This window comes from Asparagus officinalis, chromosome 8 (assembly GCF_001876935.1).
Source record: "Asparagus officinalis chromosome 8, Aspof.V1, whole genome shotgun sequence".
NCBI classification, from domain to species: Eukaryota; Viridiplantae; Streptophyta; class Magnoliopsida; order Asparagales; family Asparagaceae; genus Asparagus; species Asparagus officinalis.
In genome coordinates this window covers 51,526,595-51,546,052 of record NC_033801.1, presented here as the reverse complement: position 1 = coordinate 51,546,052, position 19,458 = coordinate 51,526,595, and the positions used below count along the sequence as shown (strand labels likewise).

The 19,458-nt window shown below is 37.6% G+C and overlaps 1 long non-coding RNA gene across 7 annotated transcripts; it reads left to right on the top strand.

The window, feature by feature from the left end:
* Positions 304 to 4,021, top strand: LOC109819849. 7 transcript variants are annotated; one of them, XR_002241651.1, is made up of 5 exons: positions 304 to 566; positions 1,115 to 1,191; positions 2,019 to 2,054; positions 2,135 to 2,190; positions 3,735 to 4,013. It is a non-coding gene; the product is annotated as an uncharacterized LOC109819849 (long non-coding RNA). The 7 variants fall into 7 exon arrangements; XR_002241654.1 differs by lacking the exon at positions 304 to 566 and adding an exon at positions 3,249 to 3,316 and having other exon boundaries at positions 718 to 1,191; positions 3,735 to 4,021; XR_002241653.1 differs by lacking the exon at positions 304 to 566 and adding an exon at positions 3,173 to 3,316 and having other exon boundaries at positions 718 to 1,191; positions 3,735 to 4,021.

Here is a 19,458-nt window from a genome sequence, read left to right as displayed (position 1 = left end):
GCACCCCGACCACGCCTCCACGGCCAATCCGGTCGCAGTAGCTGCCAAAGCGCCACTAGTATAAAACAGCTTTGTCCAAACAGTTATTATAACCATTTAGACAAGTCAAAATAGCCCAAATGATTTTAACCGTTTGGGATAAAAAACCCAAACGGTTAAAACCGTTTAGACTGTTAAAACCCCCCAAACGACTGAGCCAAACGGTTTTAACCATTTGGGATATCTCAGTCCAAATGGTTAAAACCGTTTGGGAGTTTTTATTAGCTTTTGCAAAAAAAAGTAAAAAAAATTAAAGCCTTTATTCTCCATTCCCCCCAAAAATTTCATCCCACCGCGAAAATTTCATCCCCAAATATTTCAAGACCGCACCATCTCAAACCCCTAACCCCCTCGTCCTCCTCGTCCTGCTGGTCTTCGCCGGGGCTGTCGCTCCTCCGCCTCCTCCTCCACCGCCTCCTCCTCAGAGCTCAGTAGCATCTCTAATGGCGGAAACTAGCCGACCCTGGTTTCTGGAGTCTGTTCCTCTTCTCGTGATGGTTCTCATGGCTGCTCATCTCTCAGCTTTGGTACTCAAAACCCTTTCTCTCCCCCCCTGATTTATCTTTTCTCTGCTAATTGATATATTTGATATTTTTGGGTCTTTTGATTAGATTTATTGGATGTACAAATTAGCTTCTCAAAAGCCAGACCCTCGTAGAAAAACCCATTAAGGTAAGATCTCTTTGTTTTCTTTTATTCAATTCATTAGCGGATTAGTAGAAAGTAATCACGATTATTTAGCAATTAGGGTTTATTTAAGTTGTGAGAGGAAGTTCTTAAATTAATGGGTTTAGTGTCGATCTTGCAATTTTATAACTTAGAGAACTATCATTTTTTATTCCCACGTCTCCTAAAGGAAATTTACAGTTTTTCTAAATATTTTTTTTAAACAAATGTGATATTGCAATCTAGTTAAATACTTACTCTCTACCTACTCTCTAATGGTTAACAAACCTGTTAAACTCTAATATGCATCAGTTGTTCAGGGATTTGTTTGAATTATAAATGCGGGATGGCTACGAAAATTATAATGGTAGATGAACCAAATTATTGTCTCAAAATGATTTCTTTGCAGTGATCACAGACTACAATTATGTATTTTCCGAAAATGGTCTTGTTGCTTACAAGAATGGCGAACTCATTGGCAAACAGGTATCCTGCTTTGGTTTGGAATCATATTTTTTAATAACTTAATAAAAGCATTTGGTTGCTTATTAGGATGTTAGTTCAAGTTGTCTTGTATTTAACTCTGTCAAATTCCATGAAACCGAGGAGAAAAGTTGAGTAAAAGATAGCTTATAAGTTTTAAATCATACATTATCCAACTAAGACAAACTAAAAGCTCCTACTAGTATTAGTGAACCAAGAGTTCAGTATCTTCCATTGAACTCATAATCAATAAAGATCTATCAGTTTTTTCTTAATAGGCCAGCAAACTTGGACATCATAGGAGAAAAACTTATTCTAGCCTGTAATTTTGAATTGCAGCCTTTTTTTTGTTCACATAAAATGTTTGGCAATGGTTGCAAGAACTTGGTGGAGGTTGAGTTTTGATACTGAATAGCACTTAGAGCTTAGCTAGATGGTGAGAACTTACATGCTCTGTTTGGTTCCTTTAATCTTATTCCATGTGCAGAAACACTAGAGATAACAATGGAAGCCCCTGATGCTAGATGTTATTATATCATTTTGATATCCTCTTATTAGTTAAATTATGACTTTAGAAACCATACTCTCGTACCAAGGAATGAGTGTCTTTACAGTTCATAGAAATATTGAGTTTGTTGTATGATACTTAATGCATATAGGAATGTATACGCAGATATTCTCGTTTTATTTTTTTGTGTATTTACTCTAATCAGAAGTTTTTTTGTAAAGATTTTAAAAATACTCCCTCATTTTCTCTGATGAATGCGCTTATGCTTTTATGCCATTTTGTATTTCCTGCTGGAAAAGATTTTGTTTCCTCCATTTTGCAGAGCTTGAAATCATTCCTTGGAGATGAAAAGCTCAAGGTCTGATGATTTCTTATCAATCTCCTCTTGAATTATTTGGTATAAGTTCTTTTTTTCTAAATAATATAAATTTGATGCAGGAGTTTATTAATTTCACACTTCACTATATTGCTGATCTGGATATCCCCTTAAAAAGGTTAGCAATCATACCTTTCGCTAGTTAAACCTGTATCCAGATGTCACCTATAGTTTATTTTATTATTTGATTACTCAGGGGAACATTCATAGAGTTTTGTAGTGGAATGCTAAATGTTTCACCTATAGGACGGAACTGTAGTCAAGAAAGTTTAAAAAATAATACAGTTTCGGACAACACTAAACTCTTAATATCTGCCGAGTACAAGTGAGCCTGAGATCCTTCTCTCTTGTGGTGCATAATATGCTTAACAATAATAGAATTTTTTTGTTGAGAATGATTGACCCAGTTTAAGCTCATGTAGCAATGTAGAGAATGAGCATGAGCAAAAGTCTTCTGTACAATATTGGGATTTGTAAACCATTTCTTTGTAGTTGTCTACTGTAGAACAAACATGTGGGTCAGTTCTCTACATAACGTTATGCAGCCTACATGCACTTCACTTGACCTAGTTTGATGTTTATAACATAATTTATGTAGGTAAAAGATGAGTTTACAGCTATCCATGCTCATTGATTGATGATTTTTTTAGCAATAGTAGTTTATGTTTTATTCTTATTAGTCCTCTGATTTTAATTGCCTCATCCATCACTCCACAAATTGCCACAGCCTACTCCATCTTTGTTTTCATCTCTTTGGCTTTAGGACGAATACACTCTCCATATCTGAAGCAGGTTTCTTATGCATACCTCTTAAATCACTTGTATCTGCAAAACCATCCCTAAATTTCACTATCTACAAAACTATCACCATATCATAATCAATTTGGGGGAAAATACCTCCGGATCATAAAATCATCAATTTTGATAGACTAATTTGCCACAATGTAAAACTATTATGAGCTCAACAAGTTTTGATTTAAGAGCAGGCCACAACCCTCCTTGCTTTTGTGAGTTTTAATTACAAGCACTGTACAATGTATTTGAATTTGAATTCCATGATCACAGCTAACAAATGTTATTCATCATTACCACCAAATCAGGTTGGTTGGAGCAGCTTGATATTGGAATTACAGATCCTATCTTTTGTGGTTCGTTGTAACTTATTTGTATTCTCAGGTGTTGAGAATCCTATCGGGTCCGATATTCATCAAAAGCTGCTTTTTGACTTTTGGATTCTACATGTGGTATATCGACAACTGTTTTCATCTCTTATATTTACTGTCTTGTTGGTGAGGGTATATTTACTGTTTTGTTGATGCAGTAACGTATATTTATACGTAGTTGCTTCGGCTGATCTTTGTAAGCTACCTTTGTATTTTTTATTGCGTTGAAATACCGTCTATTGGTGAATTTTCATGTGTCATTTTGCTAAAATGTGAAAGACGAAGAAGGTTCATGCCTAAGTGTAGCTACTCTTTTGTGTTCGAACTTGCAAAAAGTGTATATAATTTAAATATGGATCGAAATCCCCTTGAATAGATGTTCTGGATGAATTTTTTTGCTTTTATGCTATAATCATACTTCTATTATGTTTTTAATTTTTTCTTAAATATATCTACTCTTGCCTTGTTGACTTATATTTGAATATTTTGTATCGTGTAGGAGCGGGTCATCGAAAAGGTAATCTCATCAGGGGTCGATTCAACCCTAGAGGATGATGCACTTTCTTTCAAGAGGACATTCTTTGAGGAATTTCTTCTTTTCCTTGACTTGATTGATTATGTTGGATATTAGAGACAAATATATAATATTAGATGCTTTTTATTGTGAGATATTGAGTAATCATTGTGTATGTATATGTTTTGTCTCTAATATTGTATATTGAGTAAACATTGTGTATGAATATATAACATTGGATATTTAGCAAAGTTTGAAATATTTTGATTTCATTGTTAGATGTTGAGTACTTATTGTGTGAGATGTGTATATAAACAGGTAGATAAATAAAGAAACCAAAATTTAAAAAATATTAAAATAAATAGCCCAAACGGTTAAAACCGTTTGGTCAAATGTTAGCCCAAACGGTTGAAAACGTTTGGGCAATTTTTCGCCCAAACGGTTTCAACTGTTTGGACTAACATTTGGCCAAACAGTTATATCCGTTTGGCAAATTTTTATACCCCAAACGGTTGTAACCGTTTGGGAAAATTCCCAAACGGTTACAACCGTTTGGGATTTTGCCCAAACGGCCCCAACGGCTTTAGCCCAAACGGGTTTTTTACCTCGTCCAAACGATTGTAACCGTTTGGGAGGGGGTTTTCTCAAACGGTTCCAACCGTTTGGGCTGACCTATTTTGTACTAGTGCGCCCGCTGCCCTTGCAGTAGTTGCCTCCTTGGAGCTGGAGGTTGCCAGTTCATTGATGAAATTAGCTTAATGGTGTTAGGTTAATGATAAGCAATGTTGACTTCTTTTTATCTTTCGATATTTAGGTTGTTCTCTAGTTTGTAACAAAAGAAATGTGAAGTGAAGTCCTAAGGTTAACAGTGAAGAATATTTAGACTCTTGTGTACATGTATCCATATTACCATATTTTTGTGCCTAATATTCTGGTATTTACATTTTTATTTGGGTATCAATAAAAAATCCGGTTCATCGATCAAGGGAAAGAACTTTGATCATACATATCTGCAATTTTACTTCAATTTTCCTCTTCATGTACAGCTGATGTCACTGGGATTTGTCCTGTGATACGCACATAGTCCGCAACCATATTATGTCTTGCTTGCACCTACGGACTATAGTCCCTGATCTCTGCCTGTTCAACAATTGAATACGATAACATATTTATTAAAATCCCTGTAATAATACCAAGTTAGGGTATGTATAGACTATCTCGCAATACAAATACTTCAATACAACCAAAATAATCAAAATGGTATATAAGCCAACCAATTAGCCCATGCAACCACCACACACAAATACTTCAATACAACTACACTTAGTCAATAAGTCCTTACAACAATAAAATCACACGACTTACCAACAATTTAAAACCGAATAACATTAATAAGTTCATACATCATCAAAGTTCACATACATCAACAAGTCCATACAACCAAATTAGTCAATAAACACCCAAATTAGTCCATACATTATCTAACACCTCGTTGTTCTTGCGCTCCAAAATACTTTTGTAAACTATATCACAAACTACCTTATTTGCTTCTTCTATAAATGAAAAACAAAAAGAAATTAATTAGTGATATTTCAAGAAAAGTAAAATAATAAACAATATATGAAAATATGTAAAACAAATGAACTAGATTGAACTTACCAATAATTGACAACCCGTCCTATAGTGACCCAATTATTGACAATGACCACATTTTCGTTGTCTCACCTCTTTTTGTCTTTCTGATCCTTCAAAGCCACTTTTAAGCCTAGTTTAATTTTTTGTACGTCCCTTTGGTTACGTGGGGCCGAGGGGATCATGAACCATAATTTCCTCACCATCTTTTAATACAATCATATGAGTATTTGAATCTACTTGGCTCTCAACTTGAGAATCTAGAGTTCGTGTCATCTTGCGCCTTGCTTCCATAAGGAAGTTTGCTAATTATTGCTCCAACTTAAAAAGAAGATCTTTCGAGCTGGCCGCCATATTTAGTGCTTCATTAAAATTTCCTCGTAAAGCCCATAATCTTATAGTACTTCCCCGCTCCATGTTATCTACATTTTGTTGCAACTTCATAGCAGTAACAAAGCTAAAATAACTATATCTTGCATCAATTTTCCGTCTAGGCAAGATATACTTATTGGGAATAGAAGTCACTTGGTTAAGCCATAATATATTTAGAATATACTTACAAAGCACCCCTTCGGTTTCCCAAAATGAACAACTGCATGCAACGTTAAGCTCGCCATTTGTTTCATAAGTTACTTCTTCCCAATTCTCGTTATTTTCAAAATATTTGTCTACCAAATATACAATGTTCAACTCCTCCTTCGACACTTCTTCATGATGTAATGACATCACATCACCAAGCTCCTTTTAAAACATCTTCACAATCAACCTAGTTTATGTATTTCCAACTTTCTCTTCAATTGGATTTGAGAAGCTCATCGTAGGGACGGTGTTCAAAGTCATGAAGTCTTCATGAGATTTTGATGCACGACGAGATGCCACTGCTTTGTCATATTGGCCCACGAACTCAACTAGTCTAGTGTTTGCATTAACAAAGCAATCAAAAAAGGCATTGATGCTCTCACTCCTTTGGCTTGTCATCATTCCCGCCCAAAACAATCCTTCAAGTATACATCCACCCAATGTTCATGCAAGCTATACATTCTTGTTAGCCAACTATCTTCATCTTCATTTATGTTGAATTTAACCTTCATGACTTCCTAAAGCTCCTCCTATTTGCTTATGCTTCTAGAGTAATACCAATTGTTGAAATATGTAGGCATCTCGTCCCCATATTGGCTCTTTAACTTTACTTGTTGCTCAGCAATATGCTTTCTAACATGCCAAGAACAAAATCGATGATGAGTATTTGACAAAATGCTCTTAATATATTTTCTCATATATGCATCCAGATCAGTTATGATAGCCTTTAGTGCAACCCCATGCTTGCACTTGAGCCATTGAGAAAATAACCACTCAAAAGTTTCCTCTCGCTCATCTGCAAGTAATGCACAACCGAAGAGGGTGGATTGGCGGTGGTGGTTTACTCCTATAAATGGAGCAAATTGCATACACAACTGATTAGCATTGTACGTAGTATCAAACATCAATACATCTTCAAGACTTAAATAAGAAGCTCTAGCTCTACCATCGGCCCAAAACACACTTCTCAGTGTACCAAAGTGATCAACCTCCATAGCAAAATAGAAATCCGGATCCAATTCCTTTCCATCTTAAAAATGTCTAATGATGTTTAACTATTCACAACCAATGTTACTTTGCATTGTCTTTCTGATATAGTACTTAATCATCTATTGTATGGTGGCTTGTTCACAATCTTGTCCCTAATATCCAATATTAAGCACCTTTTTAATATTAGATGGTTTCATTACCTCTTCATGCAACAACTCAACGAGGTTAATGAAAGGCTTCGATCGATGTTGCTGCTTGTGAGATTGATGAAGCATTACTTTATTGGGGCTTGTTAAAGGATGAACATGCTCAGAAATGATCTTAGTAACCGTCCACATTATTGAAGAAGTGAGCCTAATCTTCATTTTTGCACCACAACCAACTTTAGTTTCCAGATGACGTTTGATAATCAATCCACTTGCATTTTCAGTCGATGCTCTCTTCCTCCCCACTTTATCGCAAACAAAAGTCCTCTAAAGAATTTCTCCTGAAGCTTTCTTTGATTTTTCAAAAGTATCTTCGCGAATTCCAAATCAACTATTTTTGCATATGCATTGTAGTAGTTGTATGCATTGTTGTCCGTTGGAAACTCCTTCCCTTCAAATGGAATTTGCATATGCATTGTAGTAGTTGTATGCATTGTTGTCCGTTGGAAACTCCTTCCCTTCAAATGGAATAACATCTTCACTAATTTGACCAGTTGTATGCATTGTTGTCCGTTGGAAACTCCTTCCCTTCAAATGGAATAACATCTTCACTAATTTGACCATTCTCCACTGGACAATTCTGTAGTATTAATGCATCATATGAATTTGTTAGTCATGAATTTAAAAATAAATGCAAATCATATACTCAAGAAGTGATGAAAAAGTTCTATTGGGTAGGGTCTGATTTCATCCATATGTATACAGAAATTTTCACTGATCTGTAGAGTTGGTGAAAAGTCAGAGGTATGCCTCTGGAAGTTGGGCGGTCGACCGGCAGTGGAGCTGCGGTCGACCGATATGTGCACACAACTCTTAGTGTGCCTCTGGAATTTGGGCGGTCGACCGGACGAAGCGCTGCGGTCGACCGCGAATTGTCCAGAGAGCAGACTGGACCTCGGGATATTTTGCGGTCGACCGGCAGTGGTGCTGCGGTCGACCGACTATCGGGTTTTGGGTTTAAGTTGGTTTTCCAGACCCGTTTTCTTTGTAACTTGTATATAAACCCCAAATCTGTTCTAGGGTTTTATGCAAGGGAGATTTTGAGCTGCCAAAGGGGATTTTCTAGGGCTTCTTTTGTTGGAGTCTATTGGAGAGATCAAGTGATCTTGTTTGAGGGTTTTGGGTAAGATTTGTAACCCTAATTTGTATTCCCCTTTGATTTGATTAGTGAAACTCCCCCCTCCTTGCCCCGTGGACGTAGGCACATTGCCGAACCACGTATATCTTGTGTTCTTGCTGTGATTGGTTGGCTTGTGTCTATTGTGATCTATTTTGTTCTTGTGTGTGCTATTGTTTTGGCTATTTGGGACTTTCGCGGCGCACAACAAGTGGTATCAGAGCTCCGGGTTGGATTTGGGAGTTTTGTTCAAAGGATTCACTGTTGGATTCTTAGTTGAAGAGTAGATCTACAATATGAGTGATACAAGCAGGGCTAGCTCAAGTGCTACTAGTCCATCGGGGTCGGCTTTGACAAAGGCGATCCAAAATTTGAGCATCAATAACACTAAAATTGATGTCCCAAAGTTCGACGGCAAGATCAACTTCGGTTTATGGAGGTGTCAAGTAATGGACGCCTTAGATGCACAAAACTTGGAGGAGACCCTTGAGTTTCAAGAGAAACCCGAGGAGATTGATGATAGGGTTTGGAAGAAAATGCACAGTAGGGCTTGTGGGGTTATTCGGTCATTCCTAACACCGGATCTCATTTATGATGTGATGAACGAGACTTCGGCAAAGAGATTGTGGGAAACGCTCAATGAAAAATATTTGACAAAGAGCATTGAGAATCGGCTTCACTTGAAGAAGAGGTTCTACCAATTCAAGATGAAGAGGGGAGTTTCCGTTCGAGAGCATGTTAACGACTTCACAAAGCTAATTTCGGATATGGCCAATGTTGATATCATGGTGGAGGATGAAGACAAGGTGATGTTATTGTTGTGTTCATTGCCAGATGATGAGTTTAGCACCTTTGTTCTCACTATGATAAATGGGCGAACTACAGTTAGCTACAAGGAGGTGACCTCGGCATTGGTGAATTATGAGCTGAGGAAGAATGATTGTGAGCCCTCCGAGAAGGCATCGGGTGATGCACTTGCAGTTCGTGGCCGTGCTCCAAACCGTCAAAAGTTCAACTGCTCAAAATCAAAGAATAGCGGTGTCCATAAAAGTGTTGGTAGAAATCAATGTGCCTTTTGCAAAGAAGAGGGACATTGGAAAAATGAGTGCCTAAAGTTGAAGGATAGAGCCGGGAAGCAAAGGGGGAAAGCTGTACAAGCTTCAGAGGTGAATGTTGCTAAGGTTGTTGGCAACATTTTAGATTCGGATTCTTCCGGTTATTCTTGTCCCGCACTGCCGTCAGTTTGTTATGCCGAATCTACGGAGTGGATGCTTGATTCGGGAGCTACATTTCATATTTGCCCTAAGAGGGATTGGTTTACCAACTGATTCGGGAGCTACATTTCATATTTGCCCTAAGAGGGATTGGTTTACCAACTTTGAGGAGTTGAAGAGAGGAGACGTGGTGCTCATGGGGAACGATCACGTTTGTCCTATTAGTGGGATTGGCTCAGTCAGAATCAGAATGCATGACGGGGTGACTAGGGAATTGAAAGATGTGAGGTTCGTGCCGCAGTTGACGAAGAACCTCATTTCTCTTGGGACTTTGGAGGCATCCGGTTATAGAGTAATATTAGAGGATGCTAGTTTGAAGGTCATGAAGGGGTCCATGGTGGTGATGCGAGGTGTCAGGGAAAACAACCTATACTACTTGAAGGGCAAGACAGTTACAGGGGGTCTGACAGCTTCTATTACCACATAGGAGGACACTACCATACTATGGCACATGAGGCTTGGACACACAGGTGAAAAGTCCCTACAGTCATTGGCAAAACAGGGGCTATTGAAAGGTGCAAAGACCTGCAAGATGGATATGTGTGAGCATTGCATACTTGGGAAGAAGACTAAAGTGAAGTTTGGCACCGCAATTCACAACACCCAAGGTATATTAGACTACATTCACACAGATGTTTGGGGCCCTTCTAAGCACACATCGCTTGGCAGATGTTTGGGGCCCTTCTAAGCACACATCGCTTGGTGGGGCAAATTATTTTGTCACTTTCATTGATGTTTATTCCAGGAGGAATTTGGTATATACCATGAAGCATAAACATGAGGTCCTGGATATATTTGTGGAGTGGAAGAAGAAAGTGGAGCTGCAGACAGGTAGAAATGTGAAGACTCTTCGTTTAGACAATGGTGGAGAGTACAAGAGTGATCCATTTCTGCAGTTTTTCCGGGATCACGGCATTAGAAGGCATTTCACAGTTAGAGAGACACCGCAACAGAATAGGGTGGCAGAGAGGCTGAACCGTACCTTGCTGGAGAAGGTGCGATGTATGATGACGCAGAGTGGATTGGCTAGATCTTTTTGGGCCGAGGCGTTAGTTTATGCGAGCCATCTCATTAACAGGTTGCCGTGCACTGCGATAGAGGGGAAGACTCCTTTGGAGCGTTGGTCTGGTTCTGTGGCTAGTGATTATGAGACTCTTCGGATTTTTGGGTGTCCAGCTTATTTCCATGTTAGTGATGGGAAGTTGAATCCGAGAGCGAGGAAGGCTATCTTTGTGGGATTTAGAGAATGTGTAAAAGGCTTCAAATTATGGGATCCACAAGACAAGAAGATGATCATTAGCAGAGATGTCACATTCGATGAGGCGTACATGATGAAGCCTCGAGTTCCTCAGCAGGTGGAGGAAGATCAGACAGGAGGGATATCGCAGCAGGTGGAGGATGATGTGACTCCACCCACTCCAGTTGGCACTGTTCCCATAGAGACCCCTACAGAGGTGACACGGGAAGGAGTTGAGATGACAGTTGGGAAAGTGGGGGATACAGTGGATAGTGAGGCTCAGGAGTAGGGTCATGCTCAGGGGTCCATTGCAGCAGATAGACCGAGGAGAGAGATTCGTCGGCCAGCGAGATATGATGATGTCATGGTGGCATATGCTTTATCGGTAGAGGTCGTTGATGATCTTATTCCTGCCACATTCAGGGAGGCAGAGTCCAGCCCTGATTCCTTTAGGTAGAGGGATGCTATGGAGGAGGAGATGCAATCTCTTCAGAAGAACGACACTTGGGAACTTGCACAGCTACCTAAGGGTAAGAAAGCTATTGGTTGCAAGTGGGTGTATGCTAAGAAGGAGGGATCTTCGATTGGGGACATTCGATATAATTCGGTATAAGGCCAGATTGGTTGCCAAGGGATATGCACAGCTTGAAGGTGTTGATTACAACGAGGTGTTTTCACCCGTTGTGAAGCATTCGTCGATTCGGATACTATTGGCATTGGTGGCACAGCTGGACTTAGATTTCATCCAAATGGATGTGAAGACGGCCTTTCTACATGGAGACTTAGACGAGGAGATCTACATGACACAACCTATGAGGTTTAAAGCTGCAGGAAGGGAAAATTTGGTGTGCAAATTGAGGAAATCTCTTTATGGACTGAAGCAATCACCTCGACAGTGGTACAAGAGATTTGATAGCTTTATGATTGGCCGAGGATACACGAGGAGCCTTTATGACCCATGTGTTTATATGCGCAAGCTACAGGATGGTGAGCACATCTATTTGTTATTGTATGTTGATGATATGCTCATAGCTTCCAGGAATACTTCAGCTATTGGGAAATTGAAAAAGGAGCTGTCATCAGAATTTGAGATGAAGGACCTGGGAGAAGCTAAGAAGATACTGGGTATGGAGATTGAGCGAGATAGGGTGAAGGGGAGATTGAAGCTTACACAGAGGAGTTACTTGCAGAAAATGCTGAAGAAATTCAGTTTTGAGGGTAATACCAAGGTGGTGAGTACTCCATTAGCTCCCCACTTTAAGCTTTCAGCTTTGATGTCACCAGTTTCAGTGGAGGATAGGGACTACATGTCCAAAGTTCCATACGCCAGTGCAGTGGGTAGCTTGATGTATGCTATGGTGTGTACGAGGCCAGATTTGTCACAGGCCGTGAGCATGGTATCTAGGTACATGCACAACCCCGGGAAGGGGCATTGGGAGGCCGTGAAGTGGATTCTACGATATATTAAGGGTACCATGGACGTTGGGTTGATATTTGCGAAGAATGATGAGATAGGGCAGGATTGTATTGGCTACGTGGATTCAGACTATGCTGGAGATCTCGACAAGCGTCGGTCCACTACAGGTTATGTGTTTACATTGGCTAGTGCACCGGTGTGTTGGCGATGCACTCTTCAGTCTACAGTGGCGCTTTCTACTACGGAGGCGGAATATATGGCGGTGACTGAAGCAGTGAAGGAGGCTTTGTGGCTACATGCTTGTTGGATGATTTGGGGATTGCACAGGAGACCATTCAGGTACATTGTGATAGTATATCAGCTATCTATTTGGCGAAGAACCAAGTCTACCATGCACGCACGAAGCACATTGATGTCAGATTTCACTTTGTACGTGACGTATTAGATGATGGTGATGCCACGTTGGAGAAGGTCCACACTAAAGATAACCCTGCTGATATGTTGACCAAAGTTGTACCAGGTGTGAAGTTTGGTCACTGTTTGAATTTATTGAACATTCTTCGTTGTTGAGGCCGTTGGCGGCCATTTGGATGAACTACGTTCGGCTTGATTCCTTGGGCCAGAGGATACGTAGGCAGTCGTGCAGATGCAGCCGGTTAAAGTTGATTGGGGGTGTTTTGGTGTCGGCTCAGTTTTGGGATAAACGTTCGCCGAGGTGGAGATTTGTAGAGTTGGTGAAAAGTCAGAGGTATGCCTCTGGAAGTTGGGCGGTCGACCGGCAGTGGAGCTGCGGTCGACCGATATGTGCACACAACTCTTAGTGTGCCACTGGACTTTGGGCGGTCGACCGGCAGTGGTTCTGCGGTCGACCGCGAATTGTCCAGAGAGCAGACTGGACCTCGGGATATTTTGCGGTCGACCGGCAGTGGTGCTGCGGTCGACCGACTATCGGGTTTTGGGTTTAAGTTGGTTTTCCAGACCCGTTTTCTTTGTAACTTGTATATAAACCCCAAATCTGTTCTAGGGTTTATGCAAGGGAGATTTTGAGCTGCCAAAGGGGATTTTCTAGGGCTTCTTTTGTTGGAGTCTATTGGAGAGATCAAGTGATCTTGTTTGAGGGTTTTGGGTAAGATTTGTAACCCTAATTTGTATTCCCCTTTGATTTGATTAGTGAAACTCCCCCCTCCTTGCCCCGTGGACGTAGGCACATTGCCGAACCACATATATCTTGTGTTCTTGCTGTGATTGGTTGGCTTGTGTCTATTGTGATCTATTTTGTTCTTGTGTGTGCTATTGTTTTGTCTATTTGGGACTTCCGCGGCGCACAACATGATCAACATAGCAAAGTAGAAATTTGGAGTAAAAAGGTTCTTAAACTGTGTATTACACGCGAAAGAATTAACTAGAAAGTTCTATTGGCTATTGCTTTCTTACTATCTGAATACGTACCATCCACGTGCACCATCTCTCTTATTTTTGATACATGCTTACACCAACAAAGCTAAAAATGCCAAGGATCACACACGTCTTCATCTTCAACCTCTTAATCATGGTATCTAAAATGTCACTTGGCATATCTTATGGAGGTAATATTGGGGCTACTTACTAGCTATTATGAAGGCCTTTACAAAACTTATTATCAAAGGATAAAAGTATAATATTTTTTCTTGCTATTTACAAGCTATTTACAAGCCAAGTTCGTAGCATGCGGGAGAGAATCAAGCATTTTGGGCTTTTATTCATTAATTATTCATTAACCTGTAAATTAAAATAAAACATGTTATTAGTGACATTTTATTTAAATAAAATAGATAATGATGGTATAAAAATATAATAAAATGTGATTTATCAAATACCCTCACACCTAAACTTTTGCTAATCCTCTAGCAAAGAAAGAAAATAAAAAGTAAAGAAATAAAAATTCTAACTCAGTTTCGTAGGAATCACAGTTGTATTTAGCACATACAACAAGTTTTTAAACCCCTAGGTTACCCTCGAGGATGTGTTGTAGTCTCGTGAGGATTTGTAGTAAATGTACCCACAAAATTTTATCAGCTTGCTAATTTAAAGAAGTTAGTGAATAATTAATTTACTTGATGCCTTTAAACAATCTAATTATAGCTAGTTTTTACTCATGAAGCGAATTTATATATGACTCTAAAGTAAATCTCTTAGAAAATCTTTTCACTATAGTTATACGAACCCAAGTTCAACTTAAAAATTTTAATTAAAAGTCTTCAAAAGAAATGCTAACTCTTTGTTTCTAATACTTTTCATGTCTTTTGATCAATTTATTTTAAAAAAATACAAATATAACTATATATAAAAAATTTGTTAGTGTATATATATTCGTATCTGTATATATTTTTTATTTTAACATTCTTTATTCCTTTGTGATTTTGTTCTACTTTATTGGGCTTTCTAATGATCATTTAAGGAGTTTGGGGCTAGTGGATCCCAACCCAATTGGGCTTAGGTCATTAAGTATAAAAATACTCATGGACTTAATTACTCGGTCAACTTGGGCTTAATAAGTAGAACCACCATGAAGTTCAAGAGAATTTTTTATTTGTGCCTATTTTTCGCACTCTTCTTTTGCAAAGTTAGTTTTTTTTTTATATTTATATATGTGTATATGTGTACATATAGCTTGAAAATATTTAGATCAAAATGTCTTGAAAAAATATTTTCTACTCTAAGTTAAGTAAGGAAAATTTTCATTACTTTGATTCAAAGTTTACGTTAAAACTTTTATGAAATATACTACTTTGAAAATTATTTCTTAATAGATATATTTAGAGTTATCATAAAAGATTAACTTGAGTATAAAACTAACTAAGAATTAGAAGATTTAAAATTTATCAAACAGATCAATTATTAATTAACTCCATTAAGTTAGCAAGTGACAATCTTTGTGAAAATAAAAAGAAAAAAATGGTAAAATAAAGAGGAAAAATGACTAGTCCCTACTCCCACACCTAAATTTTGTATTATCCTTAATACGAATTCTATGATACATAAAGTAAAGTAGATAAGAAATGAAGCACTTACATTCATTCGGTTGATCTAGAATGATTAAAAAACTACAATTACTTTTGGTATGAGAAAGATGAAGTCAAAATTTTCTTCTTTTTTCAAATTTATTTATTTTTTTATTTTTCCATATCTTTTTTATTTTTTCATATCTTTTTTTAATATTTTTTTCTTCTTTTCTTTTTCTTTTTTTCTTCTATTTTTTAAAGAACAAGAAATGTTCATATGAGAGAATAATAAATTCTTTTTACTATGAGACAAAACATAAAGATACATAAAAAGCTCATGCTCTACATTAAATCCTACCTTATTGCTAAAAATTATTTTGTAGATTTTAAAAAAGTCTAAAAAAGATAAACTCAAAGATGTGTTTAAATTCTGTACACTCCAAAGTTTTCAATAATTTCTACAACAATTGAAGGTAGGGATGAATGGTGTTATGTATTTTGAAATTTAAAAAGCAAGTCTGTAAAACCCTAAAATTTTGAAAAATTATTTTAAATATGGGAAAATTGCTTGGAGGAACTAAATATAATTAGGCTATGCATCATCACACACCAACTAGAGTTAACCACTTATAAGCACATTGACCCAAGTTTTTATGCTTTTACACCCTCCCCCAACATTGTATATGTACTTTATAGTGAATTTTTAAGTATTGTCTATTTTACCCTTTGTACTCATTTGTGGAGGGAGTAAAGTATTTTGTCTTATTGGACAGCATAGCAAGCCATCATGAATTCAGAAGTCACTTCCGATTGGGAGTTATGGCTGAAGAGGTTTTTTTGGAGGGAAAGGGAAAATTGGAGGGAAATCTACTAAGTTCCCTCCAAAATAATGCCTCATATCAATGTATTACATTCTTCCTGTTGGCCTTCTTGTTTTGATGATGTTTAACAAACAATTTACCACTAATGTTGTTTGTCCAGTATTTGTGTTTTCTTATTTATTATAGACAAACAACGTAGTTGGAGGATGGATGGAATAGAGCTTCAAAGATGATATCCAATGGAGGTTGGTGGAATGTCGGTGAAGCTTATGCAAATTCAAGTTGAAGATCCAAGTTCAAGCTTCATCCGCAAGATTACCAAGTTGAGCTATAATGAAGATCAAGATCAAGCTTGGGTAATTTAGTATAGGTTTATATTATGTGTGTTTAATACGTTAAGCTCAATATCTATACACACACATTTTATTGGTTTCCTTGTATATATATGTAGTCACATATATATACAACACAAGTTTTAGTTTTCATGTTTATAAATATGAAATTACATGTTTCATATTTATTATTGTGATTTGGTTTATCTACTTAGATATGGAACAAATATATTTTCATATACATACTCATAGGTTTCATTTTCTATTGTATTTGTGAAAATATTGTATTCTTAGTTTGTAGACTTCAATATCAGTTTATACATCTTTTACTAAGTCTATAAAATCATTTTGTAAAGTTTTAAAAGTTGGTTTAGCCAAAATGTCAAAATTCACATGTTTACATTTTCGTGTTTTGGACCTCCTTGCAAAATAATGATATTTTACATTTGGGAAGTCCTTTATGATAACCAGTCACAGTAGCATGTTTATTATCATGTCTACAATCATTCCCCAAAGTTTTACATTTTTTGGAATTTATTTGATATTTTTAAATAGTGTTTTAAATCAGAATATCAATTTTCTGCATATCAGTTTTCGGTCGACCGCACCGGTCGACCGATCATTTGTTCATTTCTCACCATGCGACAGAGAGTTTGGACCGCACCGGTCGACCGACGATGGTCCAGAATGTTTTCCTCGTGTTTTTGCTCTCATCGGTCGACCGACGGAATTTTCGGTCGACCGACAATAGATCCATTGGGCACAACGGCTACTTTTCTGAGGAGCTTTCTGGGGGCTTTGTTGTCCTTTGGCTTGGGGTTTTTGGCTGAGTTATGAGAGGGTATAAATACCCTATTGCTGATATCTTCTCATATTTCTAAGAATGTTTTAAAAGAAGTTTTTAAACAAGGGTTTTAAAAAGAGTTTAAGCTTGTTTAAGCTTGTTTAAGGGTTTCATTTAAGCTGCTTTGGTTTTCACAAGTGGAGGAGATTATCTTCTTGTTTGGGCTCCAATCTCCATCTCTCCATCTTGATCTAGAGAAGTGTTTCTAAACTCATCTAGCAATTTATTATTTTGATTATAATTTCCATAAGCTAGATTTATATTTGAGTTTAGTTTAATTGTTTTATTGATACTCTTTGTTCACACACAACCTATTGAGCTTATTGTATTTACATTCATAGTATAATTTAGGGTTGTGGGTTTGTGACATTGAGAGTGAGCTTAATTGAGTTCTCACCTTGTTTTGAGAACAATCATTTGTCATATTTGTGCTTATTGTGAGAATCACTTTGTAATACACTTGTACACCGAGTGAGGAGTGTGTGGTGAGAGTCGGGGATCGTCCCAAGAGGAGTGGCGTCGGTTGACGTGCCTAGGGAGAGGTTGTAACCGAGCACTTGAGGGAGATACGGCTAGGTCCAACACTTAGTGGGTGTAGAGTGTGATTGCAAGAGTGTGAGTTGTAGAGTTTTCGGTTAGCTAGAAAACCGAGTGTGTAGAAAAAGTTCCGGCTTCCAAACCGGATTGTGTTAGTAGATTTCTCCCCGGGAGTGGGGAGCGGAGACGTAGGACGGAAGGTCCGAACTCCGTGATCATATTGCTTGTTTGAGTGTGCTTTGGCGTTCATTCATATTTATGTTCATATCTTATATTGCCATTGTCATTAGCTCATTATTTATATCATCCACTATCTAGTTCATATTGTTTACCCTTGTGTTAGTTTATATATCCTTGCATATATATTTCATCATATAGGATATATCTTATTGTTTACATTGCTTATCCTAGCTTACAAATATTGTTGTATTTCATACTTGCTAGGATAACGTATTAATTAATTTTAATTGGCATTTAAATCAGATTAGATTAGCATAAGACCCTAATCACCCCCCCTCTAGGGTCTAACACTTCCCTCTTTAGATCTACTCCTAAGACCTTAAACAACCTTCAACAACCAAAATTTTCTTAACTTTTTCCTCTTAACTTCTTCAACAACCAAAATGGAAGACTCTTTAATGCGTGTGATTTCATTTAACACTATTACAACCCTCATTAAAGTTAATTCGACAACAAGTTTAGTTGAATTTGAGATGCAAGCTGCAGAGAATTTTAGAGTACCATACGAAAGTTTGTTGATAAGTTACTCTATTGATAAGTTTCTTAATGTCTCATTTGAGCTTTCAAAAGATGAAGATATTCTCAATATGATAGATTATCATCGGTCAATGGGGTTAAATACGATAAGCATGACTGTTACTAAAATAGATGAAGGATCCACACATGCCATAGGGACAGAAATGGAGCTTAAGTAAGTATTCAAAAGTATATTATCAGGTTCTGAATACACGTTATAATGGGAACTATGATATTTACGTCTTATATTTGACCTGAAGACATCACACATGACATATTACCTTTATTTGTGACACATTGACTTTATTTATGATATTTACGTCTTATATGTGACTTTGCTGGTAATTGTCACACGTGACTTATATATATGTTACATTCAACTTGCAGTGTTCCTATTGTAAGCTCACAGTCATCAGAGCATATTGAGGAACCTTATGAGACGATCCCAATCAAGAAATCAGAGAGGATCCCAAACGATAATCCTTAAGGAGAGCATGTGTGGATGATGAACGACGTAGTAAGTGACTCGTCACGGGTCCCAGCATGGTGGCACGAGAAAATTACTGGAAAAGGGCAGTAATTTGAAAGCGCAAAAGAAGTTAGAATGACTCTTATACACTACTCTATATCTAAGAAGTTCGCTTTTAAATATGTTAACAATGAGCCAAAACATATTCGTGCTAGTTGCATGTTTAGAAAAGAAACAAAATGCTCATGGTTGCTTGTCGCTTCATTATTGAGCCATGTGTCGACCTTTGCTATAAAAAAATATTCCTTAACATACTTGTGGACAACATAACAGTATAGCTGGTCGCTCCAGAGCATCAAGAAGGTGGATTACGAGTATGCTACAATCAATTATGAAGAGGCATCCATATATTACCCTTTGTACGCGTATTAGAAAGGAATTGCACTCTCGGTATGGCTTAGGAGTTAATTATTCTAAAGCTTGGCGTGCTAAGGAGATAGCAAAAGACCAAATATTT